Genomic DNA, 22,066 nt, shown 5'->3' with positions numbered 1-22,066 from the left:
GGTAAAAACTGTGTATTTTCCTCACAGTTCTGTCATGGAATTGTCCAGAATTTGTAGCTATCCACAAATGTGGTATAGCTTAGACTTTCCACACTTGTGAAAAAAAAACACCCCATTTGTGTAGCTCTGCCTAGTATCTGCTATGCAAACGGTCACAAAGCTCAATGTGAACACATTGGTGAAGGGATTGTGGTGGACCTGGGCTCTGCCAGGGAAGCCTAACAAACCCAGACATTTCTGAAAATTAGACTGCTGGAGGAGTCCTGGGGGAGTCCATAATATTGTGACTTGAATAGATCACACAGTTTTATTTCAACCTGGAAGCCCTTGCAAACCTCAAACTTTAGCTACAAACATGCATTTTTATCACATTTATGTGAGAGAAACTTCTGTAGTCTGTGAGGGTCCACAAATTTCCTACTACCCAGCATTCCCACACTTTTCTCGATAAAAAACATATCCCACTTGTGTGGATGGGTTTACCGCACGAAAGGAAAGGCCACAAAAGACAATAGACAGGTTAAATATTTCAACTCAAAACCTACCCTATTTTTGCAATGTAGAAACCTGTGGATTTTGGGCCTGGCTCACCTGTTACCAAGTAAAACCAACAAAACCCAGATATTTTAAAAAACGTGCTACCCAGTGTTGGACCTGGCCTTTTTGACAGGGTCATCCCCAAACTTTTTGCCTCCTTCCTCCTATTTTTTCTGACCTGCTGTTGTTGGCTTTTGAACTCTGGGCACTTTACCACTGCTAACCAGTGCTAAAGTGCATATTCTCTCTGTGTAAATTGTACTGTTGATTGGTTTATCCATGATTGGCTATTTGATTTACTTGTAAGAGCCTAGTGGAGTGCACTATATGTGCCAAGGGCCTGTAGATTAAATGCTACTAGTGTGCCTGCAGCACTGGTTGTGCCACCCACTTAAGTAGCCCCTTAACCTTGTCTCAGGCCTGCCAATGCACGGCCCGTGTATGCAGTTTCACTGCCACTTCGACTTGGCATTTAAAAGTACTTGCCAAGCCTAAAATTCCCCTTTTTCTACATAGAAGTCACCCCTAAGGTGTGCCCTAGGTAACCCCTAGAGCAATGTGCTGTGTGGGTAAAAGGCAGGGCATGTACCTGTGTAGTTTATATGTCCTGGTAGTGTAAAACTCCTAAATTCGTTTTTACACTACTGTGAGACCTGCTCCCTTCATAGGCTAACATTGGGGCTGCCCTCATACATTGTTGAAGTGGTAGCTGCTGATCTGAAAGGAGTGGGAAGGTCATATTTAGTATGGCCGGAATAGTAATACAAAATCCTGCTGACTGGTGAAGTTGGATTTAATATTACTATTTTAGAAATGCCACTTTTAGAAAGTGAGCATTTCTCTGCACTTAAATCTTTCTGTGCCTTTCAATCCACGTCTGGCTAGGTTTAGTTGACAGTTGTGCATTCACTCAGACACACCCCAAACACAGGGTAGTCAGCCTCACTTGCATACATCTGCATTTTGAATGGGTCTTCCTGGGCTGGGAGGGTGGAGGCCCTGCCCTCACACAAAGGACTGACACACCCCCTACTGGGACTCTGGCAGACAGGATTGAAATGAAAGAGGACGTGGTGCACTTCTTAGCCACTCTTTGAAGTCTCCCCCACTTCAAAGGCACATTTTGTATAAAACAGGGCCTCTGCCCTACCACCTCAGACACTTGCTGGAGAAGAGACCTGAACCAGAACCTGCATCCTGCCAAGAAGAACTGCCTGGCTGCTCAAAGGACTCACCTGACTGCTTTCTACAAAGGACTGCTGCCTTGCTGTTGGCCTGCTGCCTTGCTGAACTCTTGTCTGGCTGTAAAAGTGCTCTCCAAGGGCTTGGATAGAGCTTGCCTCCTGTTCCCTGAAGTCTCAGGACCAAAAAGACTTCTCTTTTTCAACTGGACTCCTTGTGCGCCGAACATTTCGCCACACAGCTTGCTCCACGGTGAAAAATTCACTGCACGCCGATCCGGAAAGACGCCGCTCGACGCAAAGCCTGCGGTGCAACCGGAACTTCAACGCACGGCCTCGCATGGACAACGCCGACCGACTTCCAGAGGGAAATCGACCCAATGCCTGCCGTGAGAAAGAAATTTCCATGCACAGCCCCCCGGAACGAGGCGCAGCCGGATGACAAGCCGAGGAATCCACGCACAGACCCTGGGACATCCGGTAATCCCACGATCCACAGAAGGAGACGGTCCGCATGCCGGAAAACGACGCACATCTTCCCAGATTGAAAAATAACAACGCAAGTCCGTGTGTGAAGGGGCAAAACTGACGCACACACCAGTTTTATTCCCGTAGAAAGAGGCACGTCTCCCCACATTGAAAAATAACGACGCAAGTCCGTGTGTGAAGGGGCGTAACCGACGCACACACCATTTTTCCACGCATCTCCTCTTCTGCGGCCCTCTGCGGAAATGTTCCATTCCAAACCAGGTACTTTGTGCTTGAAAGAGACTTTGGGGGTGATTCTAAGTCTGGCGGGCGGCGGAGTCCGCCCGCCAGACTTCCCCCTCCAAAATACCGCTCCGCGGTCGGAAGACCGCTGAGGGTATTCTGGGTTTGCACTGGGCTGGCGGGCCCAGCCCAGTGCAAAACTACCTTCCCACGAGGACGCCGGCTCCGAATGGAGCCGGCGGAGTGGGAAGGTGCGATGGGTGCAGTGGCACCCGTCGCAAATTTCACTGTCTGCAATGCAGACAGTGAAATTCTTTGTGGGGCCCTCTTACGGGGGCCCCTGCAGTGCCCATGCCATTGGCATGGGCACTGCAGGTGCCCCCAGGGGCCCCATGACAACCCATACCGCCATCCTGTTCCTGGCGGGCGAACCACCAGGAACAGGATGGCGGTATGGGCTGTCAGAATCCCCATGGCGGCGCAGCGAGCTGCGCCGCCATGGAGGATTCAAATGGGCAGCAGAAAACCGGCGGGAGACCCCTGGTTTTCCACTTCTGACCGCGGTCAAACTGCCGCGGTCAGAATGCCCAGCGGGGCACCGCCAGCCTGTTGGCGGTGCCCCCGTCATTTTAGCCCTGGCGGTCTTGGACCGCCAGGGTTAGAATGACCCCCTTTGTTTACTTTTTAAAGACTTAAGACACTTCATATCACTTTTCAGTGATATCTTTACAAATTCATATTGCATCTTTGATCGTTTTGACCTGCAAATACCCAGATAAATATTACATATTTTTCTAAACACTGTGTGGTGTATTTTTGTGGTGCTATATTGTGGCTTATATTGTATGATTTATTGCACAAATGCTTTACACATTGCCTTCTAAGTTAAGCCTGACTGCTCAGTGCCAAGCCACCAGAGGGTGGGCACAGGATAATTTGGATTGTGTGTGACTTACCCTGACTAGAGTGAGGGTTCTTGCTTCGACAGGGGGTAACCTGACTGCCAACCAAAAACCCAATTTCTAACACCCAGGGAAGTCCAGTGTGGTGTAAGTCATGTGGATCTCACAAGGTTTATTTTACCCTGAAGCTCTTTCAAACCTCAAAATATGTGTGTACACACACATTCTTCGCACATTGCTGTGGGGGGAACGTTTCAGACTCTGAGGGGTTCTACAAATTTCTTACCACCCAACATTGCCACACTGATAAAAACTCTACCCCACTTGTGTAACTAGGCTTAGTTCCCAGAACAGGAACAGATCAAACCATAGAGAAGGTGAGTTCTTCACGAGGGCTCCATTTGTCCTTGGTCAGATGTAGCATTTATTCAGGGAGAGGTGCATAATTAAATATTCAACACCTAGGTGTGTCCTCTGGAAAGTGTAGCTGGACCTACACAGTGAAATTAAATGTAGGCCTTCAATCAACATGAAGGCAAGTTTTTTAAATATAGGGCTTCATTTTCAAGGCTCTAGCACCACTGGGGCAACACTTTCAGTGACATGCCGGTGGCGCTGTGCAGTGCACCATATCTACAAGGCAGTGTTAAGCCACTTTTCCTGGCTTAATGCGGCCTTGTAGATATGGGCTGCCCGACACTGTTTTCTGCAGCAGAGGAGCGTGCAATGGTTGTTGCTGTAGACGTACCCATGCAACACCCATTACTTTTTGACACTGCAACGCCAAAAATTAATGTCTCCTCAGGGGAGGTGTTAGAGTGGCGCAGTGAGGAGAAATACTTTTATTTCTTCTTGATTTTTGTTCTTTCTGTGTGTGCTACATTGAGCAGCACAAATAGAAGGAGAGGATCACCATCAAAGATTGTTTTGTACAGGAAGGTGTTCCTTCCTGCACAAAAACAATCTCCCCTGCAATGCAGTCATCCTTGCACCATGGTGCAAGGGTGCCTGCATTCCTGCTAGGCAGCTAATTTAGCGCTGGCGCAGGGGGAAACACAGGGATGCGCTGTATTCTTATAAATACAGTGCATCCCTGTGTTTTGGAAATGACATAGCTCGGGCAGCGAGATGCTTGTGGCACCATGCTGCTCCATTTCCTTGTAAATGAGGCCCATAGGGTCTGCCACTTTTTAATATACTAGGTAGACTGTTTAGTGTGCTTACAAGACACACTCTAGGATTTACATTAATATATAAAAATTGGGTTTTCTGCATTACAAAGTCACTCTTTCTTATCATGTGTCAATGCACTGCCTTAAAATTGCAGGCATATTTGTGCTCTTGACAGCCACATATTTTTGTCATATGTATCATCTTCAGCCAGGTAAAGTAGGAACACAACCCTTTCACACTGACGCATGCCTATCTATTAATATATTATTTTTGCTCTATCTCACATTCCACATGTACTTTTATTTCAAATATTTCTGTCCTGATGAGCAAGTGTGACATTTTCTTTGACATTAGCTACATGGTCCTGTGCTACGCTTTCTCTTGTACTCACCGTTAACCGAGTTAAGTGTATACTACTTGAAAACACCTCTGATCTCAATATTTGCATGTTCGTGAAACGAAAACATGTTTTCTGGTAAAGGTTTCAAATAATTGTAGAACTCTCTTTTCAACACATCTGAATAATAAGTAAAGGATACATATTTTGCTTTGCCAAGCGCTATAGTAATTGGATAACAACATAATATCTTGGCAGCACAATTCTAAATCACTGAAAGAATGACTCTTGCATAGGTTCACATTTGCTGAGGACAGATGCATTGCAGTAATCATTGTGTTTGGAAGTTTGTACTGAGGCATATTCCTTTTACAGATATTAATTTTGAAAAGTACTCAATGACTGTAATGCAGTGCTTTCTTTTAAATCTAATTTCTACCAAACAAGTCCATCAGTCAGCCTGAGAAAATTAGTCACGTTACAAAATATCGAACACATGCACCATATATAGGTCTGTACTGTAGAAGAGAATCCTGCTACGTCTTAAAGAAAGAAAATGTATCCGTGAAAAATGTCCCTTTTAATGGGCAATTCTGAACAAAGTCAGTTACAAGTCAACTGGATTAGAGAGTCCTATTTTAATGTTCCTTTTGCCTTTTAACCTCTGTAAAGCAAATATATGTTTTTCATTTGCATCAGGGTAGAGTTATTTGAATTGACTTGCAATTCTCTCCTGCACCATTGCTGAAAATATATGTGTAGTATTGGATGATAGCATTATCGAGGCAGGACGCTGAGGAGCATATTTGTCAAGGTTTTGTATCACCCTTTTGCCACGTAAGGGGACGCACAAGCATCTAAATGAGATTCATCAAGCCGCGCAAGGCCACCTTGCGTGGTTTGTAAATCTAGAGCAATGTAAGGCAGCGCAAATCACTGACTTGCCTTACTGAGTGACAGAGAGGCGTGCCATGGGTGGAGCGTGGATGTTCCCACACATCCACCCATGGATTCTGACACATTCCCATATTTACCAACATTTAGTAACATTGGTAGACCTGGGAACGCATCAGGATTGTACAACTCCCCACCAGAGGCGCAATGAGGAAAAATATCTCTATTTCTCGTTTTTTCTGATTTCTAAGTGTGCTGCATTCTCCAGCAACCGTAGGAAGAGGAAAATGCCTGTGAATATTTTCTTTTGTGCAGGAAGATGTTCCTTTCTACACAAAACAATCCTGCTTGACACACATGCACCCTTGCAGAATGACGCAAAGGTGCCTGAACTGGTGCTGGGCAACCAAAAGTGTGCCAGTGGTAAATATGGCACATTCCTACTCTTTCCCTTTCACGCAGCACAACAGGGTGGCTTGCTGTGTTGCGTTGCATGAATTGTTGAAAAATATGGCCCTAAATATAGCCAATAGATGAAGAACTATTTTTCTGAAAATATTCCATACTTATGAGATGCATATTACTTTAAAGAATAATACTGTTAAGCAAACCTTCACTTGCAGATAATTGCAGTTCTCCATTCTCTGGTCTCCAGACACCAGCGGAAGACCAGGAAGACTGGAGTGGCCCTCCCATTGCTCCATTACATCTATTTTCCTGGGAGGAGAAGGTCTTGGGCATCCTGCATCCTGAGGGCTTGACAGGAATACCTGGGGAAGCAGAGTCTGGTAAGTCACAACACAAAAAATGTCACCACAATGCAATGTCATGCATGCTCAGAGCTCACCTTTTGACACTTTTATTATTACTCCACTCGCCAGCCCGCTGTTCATCTGTCCAAAGACCTCTATTTGGCAACTCTCAAATGAAGTGTACTCATCTGGGGAGATAACATTTGTATAGTGAATATAGTACAGGGACTGGCATGACTGCAACTTCCAAACTCCAAACACCAGACCAGTGTTCAATTGTCCAAAGAACTATGTTTGTTGTCTCGCAATTTAAGGGTGCACACCTGGGGAGATAACATTTGTCAAGTGTCAGTAGTACAGGCACTGGCATGACTGCAACTCCCAAGAAGCATTATTCCTGTAGGTATAAATACTAGCACAGTGGTCACATGTTACAATACGTCTGTTAGTGAACACTCAATTGAAGTGTACTCACCAGGGGGGATAGCATTAGTCAAGTTCGTGTATTAGAGAGAGTGACTTCACTGCAACTCACAGGAGGCACTGTTTCAACAACTCCAAACACCAGACCAGTCGGCACATGCCCCAATACATCATCTTCACAATTATCAATTGAAGTGGCTCTGCTGGGGGGATAAAATTTGTATACAGTGTGTAGTAGAGAAAGTGATCTGACTGCAACTCCCAGTAGGCTCTGTTACTGTAACTCCAACCACCAGCACAGTGGGCACATGCCCCAATACATCTGTTTCACAATTATCAATTGTACTGGGCTTACCTGGGACTGGATAACATTTGTATAGTGTGTGTAGTAGAGAGAGTCACATGACTGCATCTCTCAGGAGGCACTGTTTCAGAAACTGCAAATAGTAGCCTAATGTTCCTTTCCCATATAACCCTATTTTTCAACTCCCAAATGAAGTTTACTCCCTTGGGGGGATACCAATGGTCAAGTGTTGGGAAGTAGATGGAATAACCTGATTGCAAATCAGAGGAGGTATTGTGTGTCTGACCCCAAACACCAGAACAGTGTTTACTTGTCTAAAGACCCCTGTTTGGCAACTATCAATGTAAGTTTACTCAGCTGGGAGGATATAATTTGTCAAATGTGGGAAGTAAAGGGAGTGACATGACTACTAAGGCCAGGAAAGCTCTGTGTCTGTGAAACCAACCACTAGCCCAGTGTTCTCTTGTCCAAATCCCATTGTTTGGGAACTCTCAATTGAAGTGTACTCAACTATGAGGATATCATTTGTATAGTTTGTGTAGTAGAAAGAGTGACCGTACTGCAATTAACTGTAGACCCAGTATCTGTAACCCCTAACACCAGCCCAGTGGTCACTTGCTCAAATACCCCTGCTTGTCAACCCCCAAATGAAGAATACTTACCTCGGGGGACACTATTTGTATAGTGTGTGTAGTACAGGGAGTGATATAGCTGCTAAGGCCTGGAGGCTATGTTACTCCACTCACCAGTACAGTGTTCTCTTCTCCAAATACCCCTGTTTGGGAACTCACAAATATAGTGTTCTCACCTGAAGAAATAACATTTATCAAGTGTGTGGCTAGGAGGCTGGGTTTCTGAAACTCCATACACAAGCCTAGTGGTCACTTAGCCTAGTACCCATGTTTGTTAACTCTCAATTGAGGTTTACCTACTTGGCAGGATACCACTTCTACAGTGGTGGGAAGTAGAGGGGTTACCAGAATACAAAGCCCAATAGGCCCTGTTTCGCTAACTCCAACCAGAAGCCCACTGTTCACTTGCTTAAATCCATCCATTAGCGAACTCTCAAATGAAGTTTACTCATCTGGGAGGATAACAGTTGTCAAGTGTGTGTGTAGTAGAGAGAGAGACATGAATGCAAACCCAGAAGACACTGATTTTCTAACTCCAAACACCAGACAATTGTTCACTTGTCCAAAGGCCCTGGCTTGCTAACACTCAATTGAAGTTTAGTCCCTGACCAATGTGCAGATCATGCTGAACTCAGAGATGTGTCTGTCTACCTAGCTCCATCTTGACCCGCTAACCCAAGATGAATCTATTGAGAATAAGAATGTCACCTTACCCAGAATGTATGACAAGTATTCCTATGATCTCAAGATGTATCACCACCAGATTGAGAGCAGCAGAAGATACATTCACACTGCACCATGCACATGATGACTCCAGTCACATGTACAACAAAGTCCTGGGTCTGCCTGCAACATACTCAACTAGGCCTCAAAATGCTCAAAGCCATATCGTCCATGGTCACTGTTATGCCTAGACTGGTGGCCAGATGTAATTCTCAGCCCATCTCCCCAAGTGCTAATGACTTGCACATTTCAGCAGCTGCTTCAGTCAAATAGATTTATCATTCTCCACAAACGTCATGTCAATACAACCAAGAACATGGCTACTTGGCACAATAGGAATAACTGCAACTTAACTTTGTGTAAGGTTTCAGTGTATTGTTACACTAATTGTTGGAGGTAGATATCACAATACAACCAGTAACATTGTATGTTTCACATCAACAGGTTGAGCTGCCACTGGGTACACAGAGGACAAAGAAGAGATTGCCACTAACCCCCTAGATGAAGCGCTAAGTGAAGAAGATATTCCTGGATGTCTGGACATGGAGGACAGTTCAGGTCCATCTGGGCAACCTGGTCAGACACTAACAGTGAGTCTCACTGCGGACACATCAACACCTCCTACCCCGTGACCTCAACATCACAGACAGCCATTCGCCCCCCCAACTTGTGAACCAAGCACAGTGTCTAACATCCTGTGCCCACCAGTCCTGGATCATGAGTTGCAGTGCAACACTTTGAACAATGAGGTTCCAGGACCCAGTAGGAGAGGCCACCCGGTGACAAGGACTCCGTCCCGTGGGGGTAGGATGCATAGGAAGGATGCTGTGGGCCAGCGGAGTGAGTCCTGTGGGGCTGCTCCTGGGTCTCTCAAGAGTCCCAAGGGACAATAGGCCAGGTCTTGAACAAACTCCGGGAAATCTAGCAGCTACAGAGGGACATGCTAAGGGACATGCGAGAACAGATGAAGGCCCACAATACCAATATGGCTTCCCTAACAGGGGTGCTGAGGAACATTCACACAGTCTTGAGCAGTGCTTTTCAAAACCAGCCATTCCTTTCCTTTGGCTCATCAACACCAGGTCCAATAATATAGGTGCCAGCCACTGGAAGCGAGGCCTTGCCAGAGGATAAACAAGACCCAGATACCCCTGCCTCTGTACCAGCAGATCATCCCATGCAAGCATTGCCGTGGCATCTACCACAATTATTTCATTCACCATGAATGAACCATTCACTTTTCATTTTCTGTTCTTTTCTGTCAAAATGTTATTTTCTGCATCAGAATTGTAATACATTCACCCATCACAAACTCATTGTCTGATTGCTTAATTTCAGCATTTTGCTATGTAGAGGTGTAAGACCATGTGAACCATATGATGAAGATTTAAGCAACTCATGGAAGCAGGGTTTTATTAAATGTATACAGTGTCCTGTTCAGGATCACAACCATTATACACAAAAACATTAGTACAAGTGTCTGGCCAAACCAATACTTTTATTCTAGGGTACAGCACATAGGCTTTCTATATGTCTGAATTTTTAGAAACAAGAATGTGTGACTCATACTAAGTCAGAGTACCTATTCCAAGGTACAGCCCTTCAGACCAGGACAGGAAGGGATTTGTCAGACATTGCCCTGTAGAATAGGCAAACATTAAAGTGGATGATGCCACCAGCTTAAGCCTTATCACATCCTAAACCAAAGTCATCCAACATCACATAAACTAAGATAGACACACAAGCACATCTTGATCCAATCTCCATGCATCTGGTTGTATGACACACACATATGTCAGTGTTGTGGCGCAGGCACTGTGGCCTGCAATGATGTAACACATCTACAGCTATATACCGGCCATACAAAAAATGTATAGCCAATGTGAAGGTAAAATGACTTGGTTGCAATCTATGACTACATATTTCATACCCACATGATGACACACATCACACAAAACAAGTCCAATGGGCACTTCTGTCCTTCCACCACAACACTGTACAAACTGTCTTGGCCGGTCTTATACACTTAAACTCTGTGATCTACATAACCTGGAACTGTCCATGTCCACTTTGTATGTCCGAAAAATATCAGATACCTGCCAATGTCATATCTCTAAAATGCCTACATGAGGATATTATAGTGAAGGTACCTGTGCAATAAAAAAACAAGGAGTATGGGCTTGAAATCATACCTATGACACAAATCACACAGCAAACAACTGGAGAAAAAAGTACATTGCAATTAAACTGACACAAACAAAGCAACCTGATCTAGGTGAGAATGTGTCAAAAGCTATCTCATCAAGCACCCTTTGTCTGACAATTGCAGAGTATCAGCTCCCTAGCTGTTTCTAAAACAATAAACTCTACACATTCTCACAACTACAGTTCATTGTACATTCACAGTCATTACATCACATGACATACTTACACTCATGAAAGTAGCTGCTGATGATATCGTCCCACAAGTCAGCTTCTTCCCCTTCACCACTGTCTTCCTCACTTGCCATTTCAGGAGTCTCACCCAGTGGCACTGCAGGCTACCCCTCCTCTGGGATGTACAAGATATTCTTCCACAGGGGGATGTTGTGGAACATGAAGCTTTCCACAGTCATCTAACACACTTTCCTTAGTGAGTAGAGGAGGGCTCCACTAGTCTAGTCCAGACAACAAAATCTTGCCCAAAAGTCTGCTCCAACCTGCCATGTTCTTCCATGGGCATCATTGAAGATGACTTCCCCTGGATTAGTCTGAATCCTCAGAGGTGTCAACAACGAAGGACAATTTAGATATGTGGAGTCTCCTGTGAAGGCATAGGCCATATGTGCAACAATGAGTCACTCACTTACTGATTGTAGCACTTGACACTGCACACACACAATCAGAACAGATGTGACTTACCAACCAGCTGTTCCCTCCCTAGTTTGAGTTGTAACATTAGCTGGGGTCTGGTGCTGTTCTGTATTATAAAGGAATCATAGTCTGAACCAGGATAACGTGCATAGATGTGAAATGTTGAGATCCTACAAACAGACAACTTGCATGATGTTGGAATGGAAGTTCTTTCTGCTATGATAAACTTGTTTATTGGTCGTTGGTTGCACCAATCAAACATGTGTGCCATCAATGGCCCCCACCACATGTGGGAGGCAGGTAAAACCATCCTGGTCAACCTTCGCATTGGCTAAATCCTCACGTTGGGGAAACCTGATATAGCTGTCAAGGTGTTTCAACATTATTGAGAGGACATCCTTCAGCACCAGAATGAACATAGGTTGGGACATAACAGCAGATAGGGCCACTGTATGCTGGAAGGACCCTGTAGCTAGGAAGTGCAATACTTACACAACTGTACAGTGTATTATATGTTGGTTGGATAACTAAAAGCAGGCTTCAGATCTGGCTCAAACTGATAACATAAGTCCACTATTGTTCGTATATCCAGGTGGCAATACATAATTATGTGGCGTTGCTCCATTGTCTGAAGTTCTGGCAGTGAACGGTAGACACGAGGGGGTCACATCCTCCCTCTCCCTGGGTACCTATGTTTGAAAATATATGATTTATAACATTAGTCTGTATGTCCACAGCAACCTACATGAAGCATGCCAAGGATAACGTGACAAAGAATTTCTGGCTGTATAGACATGCACCATGTACACATCACAGCTGGCAAATACACAAGGGTCACATATGACCCCCATGGTTTTCAGCACACATGTCCATAACATGGATTTGGACCAAACTCAAAGATGTGCTACCTAATTACCCCTTGAAACATGACTGTATATTCTGGCTGCCAAAATGACTGTCGGTGGGGGTGGACTTTGCACCTCAGTTTAATGCCGTCTGTGCCCTGAAATTTACTAAAATGGTGGTTGATTAGAATGATCAGTAGAATGACCTGCATAACAAGACAGGAAAAGGATATTTGTGAGGTAACAAAGCATGTTTTGTGGTGTGACGTAGTTTATAAACCCCAAAACAGCATTTCAAGCCGCCAAAATGGCAGGTGCCTGACCTACTCCACCAAACATTAGAAACCGTGACCACTGGCGAAGTTGTCATGGCCGTAGGCGGTTGCAACTGTGGTGGACACAGCCATAGGCTAACATTGTTGCCAGTGTCAGTCGCAGCCCAATGGCTGTGTCTGCCGACGGTTATGACCACATACGTGGCAGAAGTGACCACCATGTTATGCAGATTCACTCACTTGATTCCTGACACTGCTGCCAGCAACACCTCCATGAACTGAGGTGCTGTGTGTTGTCTCTGGGAGCAATCATGCCACGTCCAGCAGGTGATAGGGATCCTGCTTTCTCTCCAGAGGAGCTAGAGAGTATAGTTGATGATGTCCTATCTCTGTATGAACAGCTCTACTGCTCACCAGAGGAGCATGTAAGCATCTCATGTGCACAGCTTTTTCTGTACTTCTCAATCCTTTTCCTCCTCACAGGCTACAATGTGCCCCTGTTTGTCACTTAGACTTCTTGTGTGCCTGCTGTTGCAGTCTGTGTGGCATCAATGGAATGTAAATGTGTAGATATTGGTGGCCAGTACCATATGGTAAGTCCGACCACATTGTGTTTCGTGAGGTTTTTAGTTGCCTAGATCCTCCATGTGTTGGACACACATAACTAGGTAAAGACACATTATTGCCATCCAAAGGCATTTCTTTATTCATGATTGTTGTAAATGTTGGCCAACATGGAAGTGCATGAAAGCATGAACTATGTATGCATCTTATAAGACTCATTTGAAAATCATGTGAGCAATGTGTATAGTGCCACAGATATTTCAACCCACATCTCGCTTTGCAAAATGGTTGCGTGGCAGGCATATCATGACTCACTCTGCCATTCTGGTTGACACACAAACTACGTGCCAAATTGTGGATGGCTACATTATGTACTATCATGCATGGAAGTGAAGGAAATGGAGTGTCGTGTAGGTTCTGCCTGCTCAGCATGCAGAGACCAGGGCCTGTCAAATGTATCTCCCAGTATGGGACCTAGTCTAGGCTGTGGGAGAGCCACTATGGCTATGCAACTGTGGCACTGTGCCCACTCCCTGTACACCAGCAGATCTTGGCATGTGGCCAGTATGATGCTCTAGTCGCAAAACCTGCCCTGACTGCCTCAGTCCTTTGACTATATTAGGAATGGGTTCAGAGGTAAATCATTAACCTAGGCCATATATGCATTTTGTATCATTGTCAATGTTTGTCTTTGAGTCATGATAGGTTCCTTACTCCCACAGCTCTGTCCTCACCTTCACAAAGGTCATATTTGTCCTATACAGGCTTATTGTACTAATGACAGTCCCACAGTGCAGGCAATATGTTGATTCCTGGGAGGCCATGAAATGTGACTCAGTCGCTTTGTCACATAGCAGAAACTGTACAATGCATGCCTTTGTATGCCATCTCTGTAGGATTAACAAATATGTCCAAGGAGTGTGCTGTGGTACATGTAGATACCACAGAACCCATCCCATGAAGTGGCATGAGTTTGCATTTGTTGGTCCACATGTCCACACATGGACAAGGAAGACACTTTCTGTAACCACCATGCCAGCCCCTCCATTGTTACTCAAGTGTAAATGTGTAGTTTGTACTATGTCAGTTGCCTGTAGGCAGTGATTGAATCTTGCAGAGTGTGAATGTGTTTGTTCATTCAGGCCTAAGGAGTTTACCCTTCAGAAGCCATATAGGTGTTTAGTGTTTCATTGTGGCTCACATCACAATACAGGTCGCTGGAGCAGGGGCTTCCTGATGTCAGTAAGCTTGCTTAGTCATTGTAGGCCATGAGCAGGGTAGTGGGTTAGTCTGCAGATAGGAATACATATGTCTGTAGTCATGTCCATGAACTTAGTGGCTGGTGTGTTTCACACTTGTGGAATGTTAACAAATTGAAATGTTCTATCTTAGTGTTTCTGGCATGCATGTGTCTCAACCATTTATGAAGAAACTTGTGATTATAATCTCTTGATTTGTCTTTTACATCTAAGAAAGTAAACTCCCATCAGAAAAAGGACTTCTGCAGAGCCATCGCCAAGAAGGTGCACATCTTGAGGGTACCCAGCCGGCGGAGTGCCCATTGTCAGAAGAGGTGGGAGGACCTGAGACTCTGGGCCCAGAAGTTTGCAGAGGTCCAGCTGGATATGTCCCCCCAATGTGGACAGGGTGCACGTTAGACCATGACCCCCCCCCTAATGGCCCGCATTTTAGTGCTGGGTGTTTGAGGACAGCATGGCAGTCACAAGGGGGTGAGTACAGGGCATATTCCTGCTTGTCACATTACCAAGTGAATATGTTAGGTTCTGACAGCTCCACCTGACAATTAGGAATGAGCCATGTGTAATACCATAGATGAGTGATTGTTTGTGTAGACATGTCATGTGTTGCATACTGATGTGCCTTGCGTATTGGCCCAGGGATGTAGGACACAACTGTGTACAATCCTTAAACAATTTGCTCTCTAGGGTCAATTTATGGCTGTGTATATTGACCAATCAAGTGTTGTTTGCTATTGTAGTGGTTGTAAATTCTATGCAACAGATCACTAATCCTCTGTGTTACAGGCCAAAATAAAGGTAGTGATGGATCACTATCCTCAGCCGTGTGCCTGGTGAAATGAGTATATTGGCCTCTGCTAAACAGAGGCTACTTGTCTTTAGTGTATGACGGTTGCTGGTGCCTCACTACTGTCGGTAAAGTAAAGAAGATTGCCATCATACATGTGACAGTGCATTTTTATTGTTTGGGGTGCAGCTATAGATCAATACTTTCCCTTGGTATGTGGGGAATGTCCATTGACACGACATATATGCCATCAAAGTTGCCAACATTCCTTGTGCCTACATGTCAGCATGTGTCCCTTTTGAAAACAATTTGCAAGCTGCTGTTTCATGCATGGTCTACCTATGGTGATGGGATAATTTCATCATCCCCTCACATATGTGTGCATGCCAATCTGGGTGTGGCATAGGACATTTATAATGGGAATACATTTCATCTGGTGCCACAGACAGGAGTGTGTCACCATTGATTATTGGCTGACATATACACTAACCTGTCATAGCACATCATTTGGCATGTACAACTGAAGTAGCAATGAGGGTCATGATGGGTAGGCCTAGATTTGTTACCCACAATGTGCATTTCCATATTATTGATGTAGAATCATGAAGCAAAGTGCTTTGCACATGTGAAAGGGGGAAGGTTTGTAACATGTCTGTTGGCATGCATCATGGAGCACTTAAGTTAAATGTTGTTGGGTACAAGTGTTCATCCACAGACATCTGGGTTTGCATGACCGAAATAGAGGCAATGATGTAGCTTTCCATTAGGACATATGTTGTGGAACTTCTACAAGTACTTGCAAACCTCTGGACCTCTCCAACATCCAAAGGACTAATGGCGTCTACTGATGCACTCAGAGTATGTCATTATATAGAGTGCCAGACATTAGTGACAGTTTCCCTGGGACTTGCTGATCCATTGTTTTTTGGATTTTAGAGACCTGTCTCCCTGACATTTTACACATTTTGGCTACAGTGTACATTTCCATGCCAAATGTGTGGCATATCTGAACAACATGAGTACTACTTCCATGACTCAAGTGGGTAAGTTTTCATTTGGGGAAGTGTGCATTGTGGATATGTTTTCAGTGTGACATGAATATTTTCATGTCACCTTCTCTAGGCTATTGTTCTGTTCTCAGCAACATTTCATGTTCTAGAAGCATCAGTTCTTATTATTGTGTTATTGTGTATGTGACAAATAGACGTCAACATAACCTTGTGTGGGATTTGTGGAAATGGAGCTGGCATTAGCCTACGTTTGTATAACAGGTAACTGATGTATGCTCCATGAGGCAAAGCATTGAAGGTGATACGGTATCCTACTTACTCAATGGTTACTGTGAAGGCACCACTTTAGCCATGCAATTGTAGTTATCTGACATCCTGATTTTTCTGCAACTCTTGATATTTCCGATGTCATGCATGATTATGGTATGGTATATGTATGGGGCACTTAGATGGACTTTGTTTCTGTGGCCTACTTGACATCATGGTAATGTTTGCTAATCACAACTGTTGTTCGAGTGTGATCATGGACAAGTGATGACCCTATTTCTCTTTGTTTATGTAGCATCAGCCCAGGGAAGCAAAGGACACAGGTGTGGGGAAGCATCTGGCCACAGGACCTCGGGTCAAGAAACCACTGGCACAGAGGGACCCAGTGGCCTCGGGGGTTCAAGGGAGTGCCATAGGGGAGAGCGGATTCACATCCTCATCATCTTCAGATTCTTCCTCCAGTGGCCACTCCCTAGTAGTGGCAGAACCATCGGGATGTACTCCTGTGCCATTCATGTCCACAACCCTCAATTCTATCACCACCCTCCCTTTTGCTCCACACCCAGTTTGCCGAGCCCGCTCAGCCAAGCAGGTGGGTGTCTACTTTGCTGCTGGCACCTCTCCCTTAGTCCCTGCTACCCCCATTGTTATGAGTGAGGAGGCTATTGATCTCCTGAGGAGTATATCTGTGGGTCAGACAGCCATTGTCAGTACCATCCAGGTGTTGTCTGCCCAAACTGCAGCAGATGAATGCATTCCTGGAAGACATTCATAGTACAATGTATGGCATACAGAGATCTTTTCAGGCTCTCGCCTCCTCACTGACAGCACCCATTCACCCCCCACCTTCTGTCACCCCCTCCACCTCCCTCTTCCCAATCCTAAATCTCCATTCCCCTCTCTATCCCAAGCACACAAACAGATCAGCACATACCTACCTCAACACACAAGAGCAGCGCACATAAACACAAATACCACAAAATACATCTGCACTCAACAGACATCTACACACACATCAGCCACCACTTTCCCAGCCACCCTCACCACTCCCACATCTCACACTCCACATCAAGCATACTCACAGGTACCACCACAAAGGTCAGTAGCACACCTATCACATCCACCATACAAGCAGACATCATCCCAAATGACACAAAGACATCCACCACACCGGCCATACCTGCAAGACACCACACCAAAAGACACACACATATCTACTACATCCAGAATACCTGCAGACACCATCTCAACAGTAACACACACATCCACTACTCTATCACCCAGCACCTTCAACTCCCAGCTCCCCAAGACATGTAAATGCCCATACTCACACATGCAACAGACACCCTGCACACTTAAACATACCTCAAACACACACACACCCTACACATCCACATTGACACAGCATGCAACCACTCCCTCGACCTCCAAATCCCCACCCCCTTCTGCTGACCTTCCCCATGTTCCTATATATTTTTTGATTGAGCTTGCCCTTTCTCATGCCCCCGGCCTAGGCCCAAGGTGCCCCGACCCACATCCCAACCCATCACTTCCACCTCCAAGTCTTCCCCTGTCACACCTCCCCCCTGCAAGCACCCATACCCCTCCCCCAAAAGAAGCCCATCCCTCAAAAGAAGCAGTCCACTCCTCCCAAACCCAAACCCACCTATCCCAAGGATAATCCACCCCACCCCCAACGATGATCCCTGAGGTGCCTGTCTGGCCACTTGATGCCCCTTCCTGTGGAGGTTCCTGGCAGCAAAGGAGTCAAGTGAGAGCAGAGTGGTGTGCATGGTCAATGGAATATGGACCGGCCAATGGCCTTTGCTCGTCATTATATTGGTTAAAATAAACCCAAACAGTTGTTTTTTTGGGGTACACATTTCATTTGTCCTGCAATTCCTTTTCTACTTTTTGGTGTTCTACTTTTTTATGTTCTGTTTGCCATGGTGAGTATTTCATCTTGTGTAGTCCAATGTCACTATGTATGGTGTTAGACTTGTCCCTCTGATATGGATTGTAGATTCATCTAGTATGTGGTAGCTTGAGTTGCAGACATGGAGGGTATCCAATTGTGCTATCTTTGTTTGCATTTGACTGTTCATGTGTTCATTTAGCTGTCAGAACCTTACAGCTACTTCATTTAGATGTATGTCCATGCAGTTGGAGTTGTATTTGCTTTGTTGACCTGCACTTCCACATTGTGCAAACTGGCATTACACTTGACTCTGTTATAATTTGTCCCTGAGAAACATTTAGAGCCAGTTCCTGTACAAATGTTGTTTAAGGGACATATGCAAACTGAAATGTTTCCCAGGGCAGCATCCTTCCCAGAGTGCTCCTGATGCCCCTATCCCTAATGTACAGGTATTGTTTGCATAGCGATCTTGGGATATTTGTCTCTCTGACTATTGTGCATTCCATTTTCCTTCCATTGTATTGCAATGTGGGTGATGTGTGTGTCCATTGCAGGGCTGGATCATGAGAGTGTTGTTTGTGTTCTATGACACATCCATACTTTTGAATGTTGAATGTGATGGAATCCATGGCATAAGGGTAATGTGAGTGTGTGAGTTGTATTTGTAGATGTAATGTTTCTGTGTTGTTGATATTGTGTGACACAATGGTGTGTACATTTCACAGTCCCTATCACTGAGATGAGCAGAAGTCTGTTTTTGTGTAGTGTTGCAGTGCAGTGTGAGTAACCTGCCCAAAGGGGGGCATTTTTTGACTGTGAATGTGTCCTTCTTTGTGAATGACTCTGAAACGGGACACAGTGACTTGCATTTGATGCCCCTAGCTTGACCCCCATATGATGTGGATGATGGCACAGCAATTTGTTGTTGAGTGTGATGACAAAGGTAGGTGTGTGTGCTAATGGTTGGTTGTGTCCACCGTGGCGTGGATTTTGTGCACCTTCGATGATCAGCAGCAGGACTTGTATTATGGACTCCATAGCGGCACAGGACATTTAAGGCTGCCTGCAGGTAAATGTCTCCTTCTGTAATGTCCGGTTCTGCCTGCTGAGACATGGTTGTTGGACTGCCACGGTCACACTGATGGTGTGCAACCTCAAAATTAGTCCAGAGGAAACACTGTCTCCGTCAGTCTATTGTGCTGCCTCGTGACCGCAGCGTTGTGTGCTGCTTTTCAGTGCTGGTGGAACTGCAGCTTCTTTTCTCCACATGACTCATAATATGGCGGTCTGACAGTCACCGCCGTCATGACAGCCCACAGACCGCCAAACGCATAATGAGACCCTAACTTTAAACATATGTGAGCATTAATTAAACAAAAGCACAAAGATGAGTAAATATTAAAATACAATGGCACAAAATAGCTATTCCCTGCATGAATTTTAATATGTATAGTTATAAATATTTAGATTGATATTGAGTACATCGTGTGTATGCATGTTTGGTGTATTATGAGTTTTGCTCGAAATAAACATTTTTATATGAATTAAGGAATTTCCTACTGATAATGCCGATAAATAAAAGAATATTGGGTGCCAAATTGTTTGCAAATAAGACCAGTGATTACTTTTTTGGATAGCTGCCATCTCTGGACCACACTTCTATAAAATCATTCCACCAATCCCTCCTTGTCAGTATATTTTTTATCCAGGCAGAAAAGCTTAGTAATCTGTAGCTGAGCCATGACAATTGCTGCCAATATAATGGTGGTATATGTCTGTGAGATGTATTTAGTAGAGCATAGCAGTATCAGCTAATAAGGAGGATGGTTATAGATGCCCAAATACTTGTTTGATTCTTGAAAGACCTGTTGCTAATAAGTCTGTAATAAAGTGCAGTTGAAGAAGATATGTGCAGTGTCTGCTTCAGTACAAAAACAGTGAAATCAGCTAAAATTAGTCCAACATCATTTAGGAGTAAAATATATGTATAATGATGGATTTTAAGGTAAGATGCACTCGAAATGTTATGACCCCTTACTATACATAAATTTATTTCTGCAATGGCTATTTGGTTTCAGAACTCTGTCCTTCTGTATTAAAACAATTAAAGGTTGTTGGACTGTTTCTCCTGCAACAAATTAAACATGATGGGAAAAATGGTGCAGTGAAATCTCATAAATTTAGTATAGACAGAAAGTCCAAGTTTAAACCTCAAATCTAACTTTAGATCTGAAGTCTAGACCTAGATATAAGAATATCATAAGTGGAGGAAAGTGTGGAAAAGGAAATTAAAGTATAGTCTTTAAGTAGCTGTTTCAACATTTTCAAATTTCTCTGTGACTGGGTTAGTGCACTGAGTCACAGGAAAAGCTCTAGAACTATGGGTTATGCCATAAGGAGGTATAGCAACCATACACTGGGGTCTGTAATGTCTGTGGACTGCTTGACATATGTGTGAATAGAAGGGCAAGTGTCTTAAATCTATTTTCTTAAGTGTGAAGAGACAAACATTACATTTTCAGATCTTATGTCCTTATACACGGCTTGCAGAGGCCATGGAGTTATTGAGAATCCCATCGCCAGTGGGAAAAAGCCTCATACATAAGCGCTCACTGTGCAGTAATATTTTAACTAGGGGAGTGACACCCCAACACACACACACACACACACAAGATCTAAAGGTTGTTGTAGTTGAGGAATAGACCTGTGATAATTCTTGAATTACCATATGAATCTTTATCATGATGAATGTACCTTTTGAAAAAAAAGATACTTGGCTCTAGCAAAGATTGAACTCTGAAAAAAAAGGAATCTAGGTAGAATAACAATCTTTTTTACCATTACTTCTCAATGGAATGCAAATAAGTAGCCTGTTCCACTTCAGTTCACTCTGTTCATCATCCTTTTGTGTTGCTAAAGTCACCCTAAGTGGCCAGAGTATTACCAAATGTGGGTCCCTTGCTTACTTTGCCACTGGATTCAAGCTAGCCTGGTTGGTGAAGGGTGATACATGGAAACTGGTCACAGGGTTCTTATTTCCAGCCTAGGGATGACTTGGCCTGGCAGATCTAGCTGGGCTGTTCTTGTAGGAAGCAGGTTGAAAACAGATTTGCATATGGCTAGGTCTCAACTGGGGTATCATGGTGAACAAAAAAATGATGGATTTAACCCAGAGCTGTGACTGGGGCTGAGTATTTGAAAAGTTTTAGCACTCGGTCCATCATCCTTTTGTATTGTAAAAGGTGCCCTATGTGGCCTGGGTATCCCCAGACATACGTCCCTTGCTCACTTTGCTTCTGGATTCAAGCTAGCCTGGCTGCTGGGGGTAATACCCCAAAACTGGTCCCAGGATGCTTGTTTCCAGTCCAGTAAGGACCTGGCCTGGCAGTTCAGGCTGGACTTTTCCCATGTGGAGCAGGGTTAAGACTGATTTACATATGACTGGGTCCAAACTGGGGTGGCATAGTGAGCAAAAGAATGATGGCTTTAACCAATATGTTTGACTGGGGGTGAGTGTTTGAAAAAATTCAGCACTTAATCCATCATCCTTTTATGTTGCTAACGTTGCCCTAATTGGCCAGGTTATGCCCAGACATGAGTCCCTTTCTCACTGTGTTACTGAACTGAAGCTAGCCTGGCTGCTACCCTTAAATATGTCCTAGGTTATTCTTTCTCGTCCAGGGAGGATTTGTCTTGGTAGTTTGGGCTTGACTCTTCCC

This window comes from Pleurodeles waltl, chromosome 8, assembly GCF_031143425.1.
Source record: "Pleurodeles waltl isolate 20211129_DDA chromosome 8, aPleWal1.hap1.20221129, whole genome shotgun sequence".
NCBI lineage: Eukaryota > Metazoa > Chordata > Amphibia > Caudata > Salamandridae > Pleurodeles > Pleurodeles waltl.
This window is presented reverse-complemented; position numbering follows the sequence as displayed.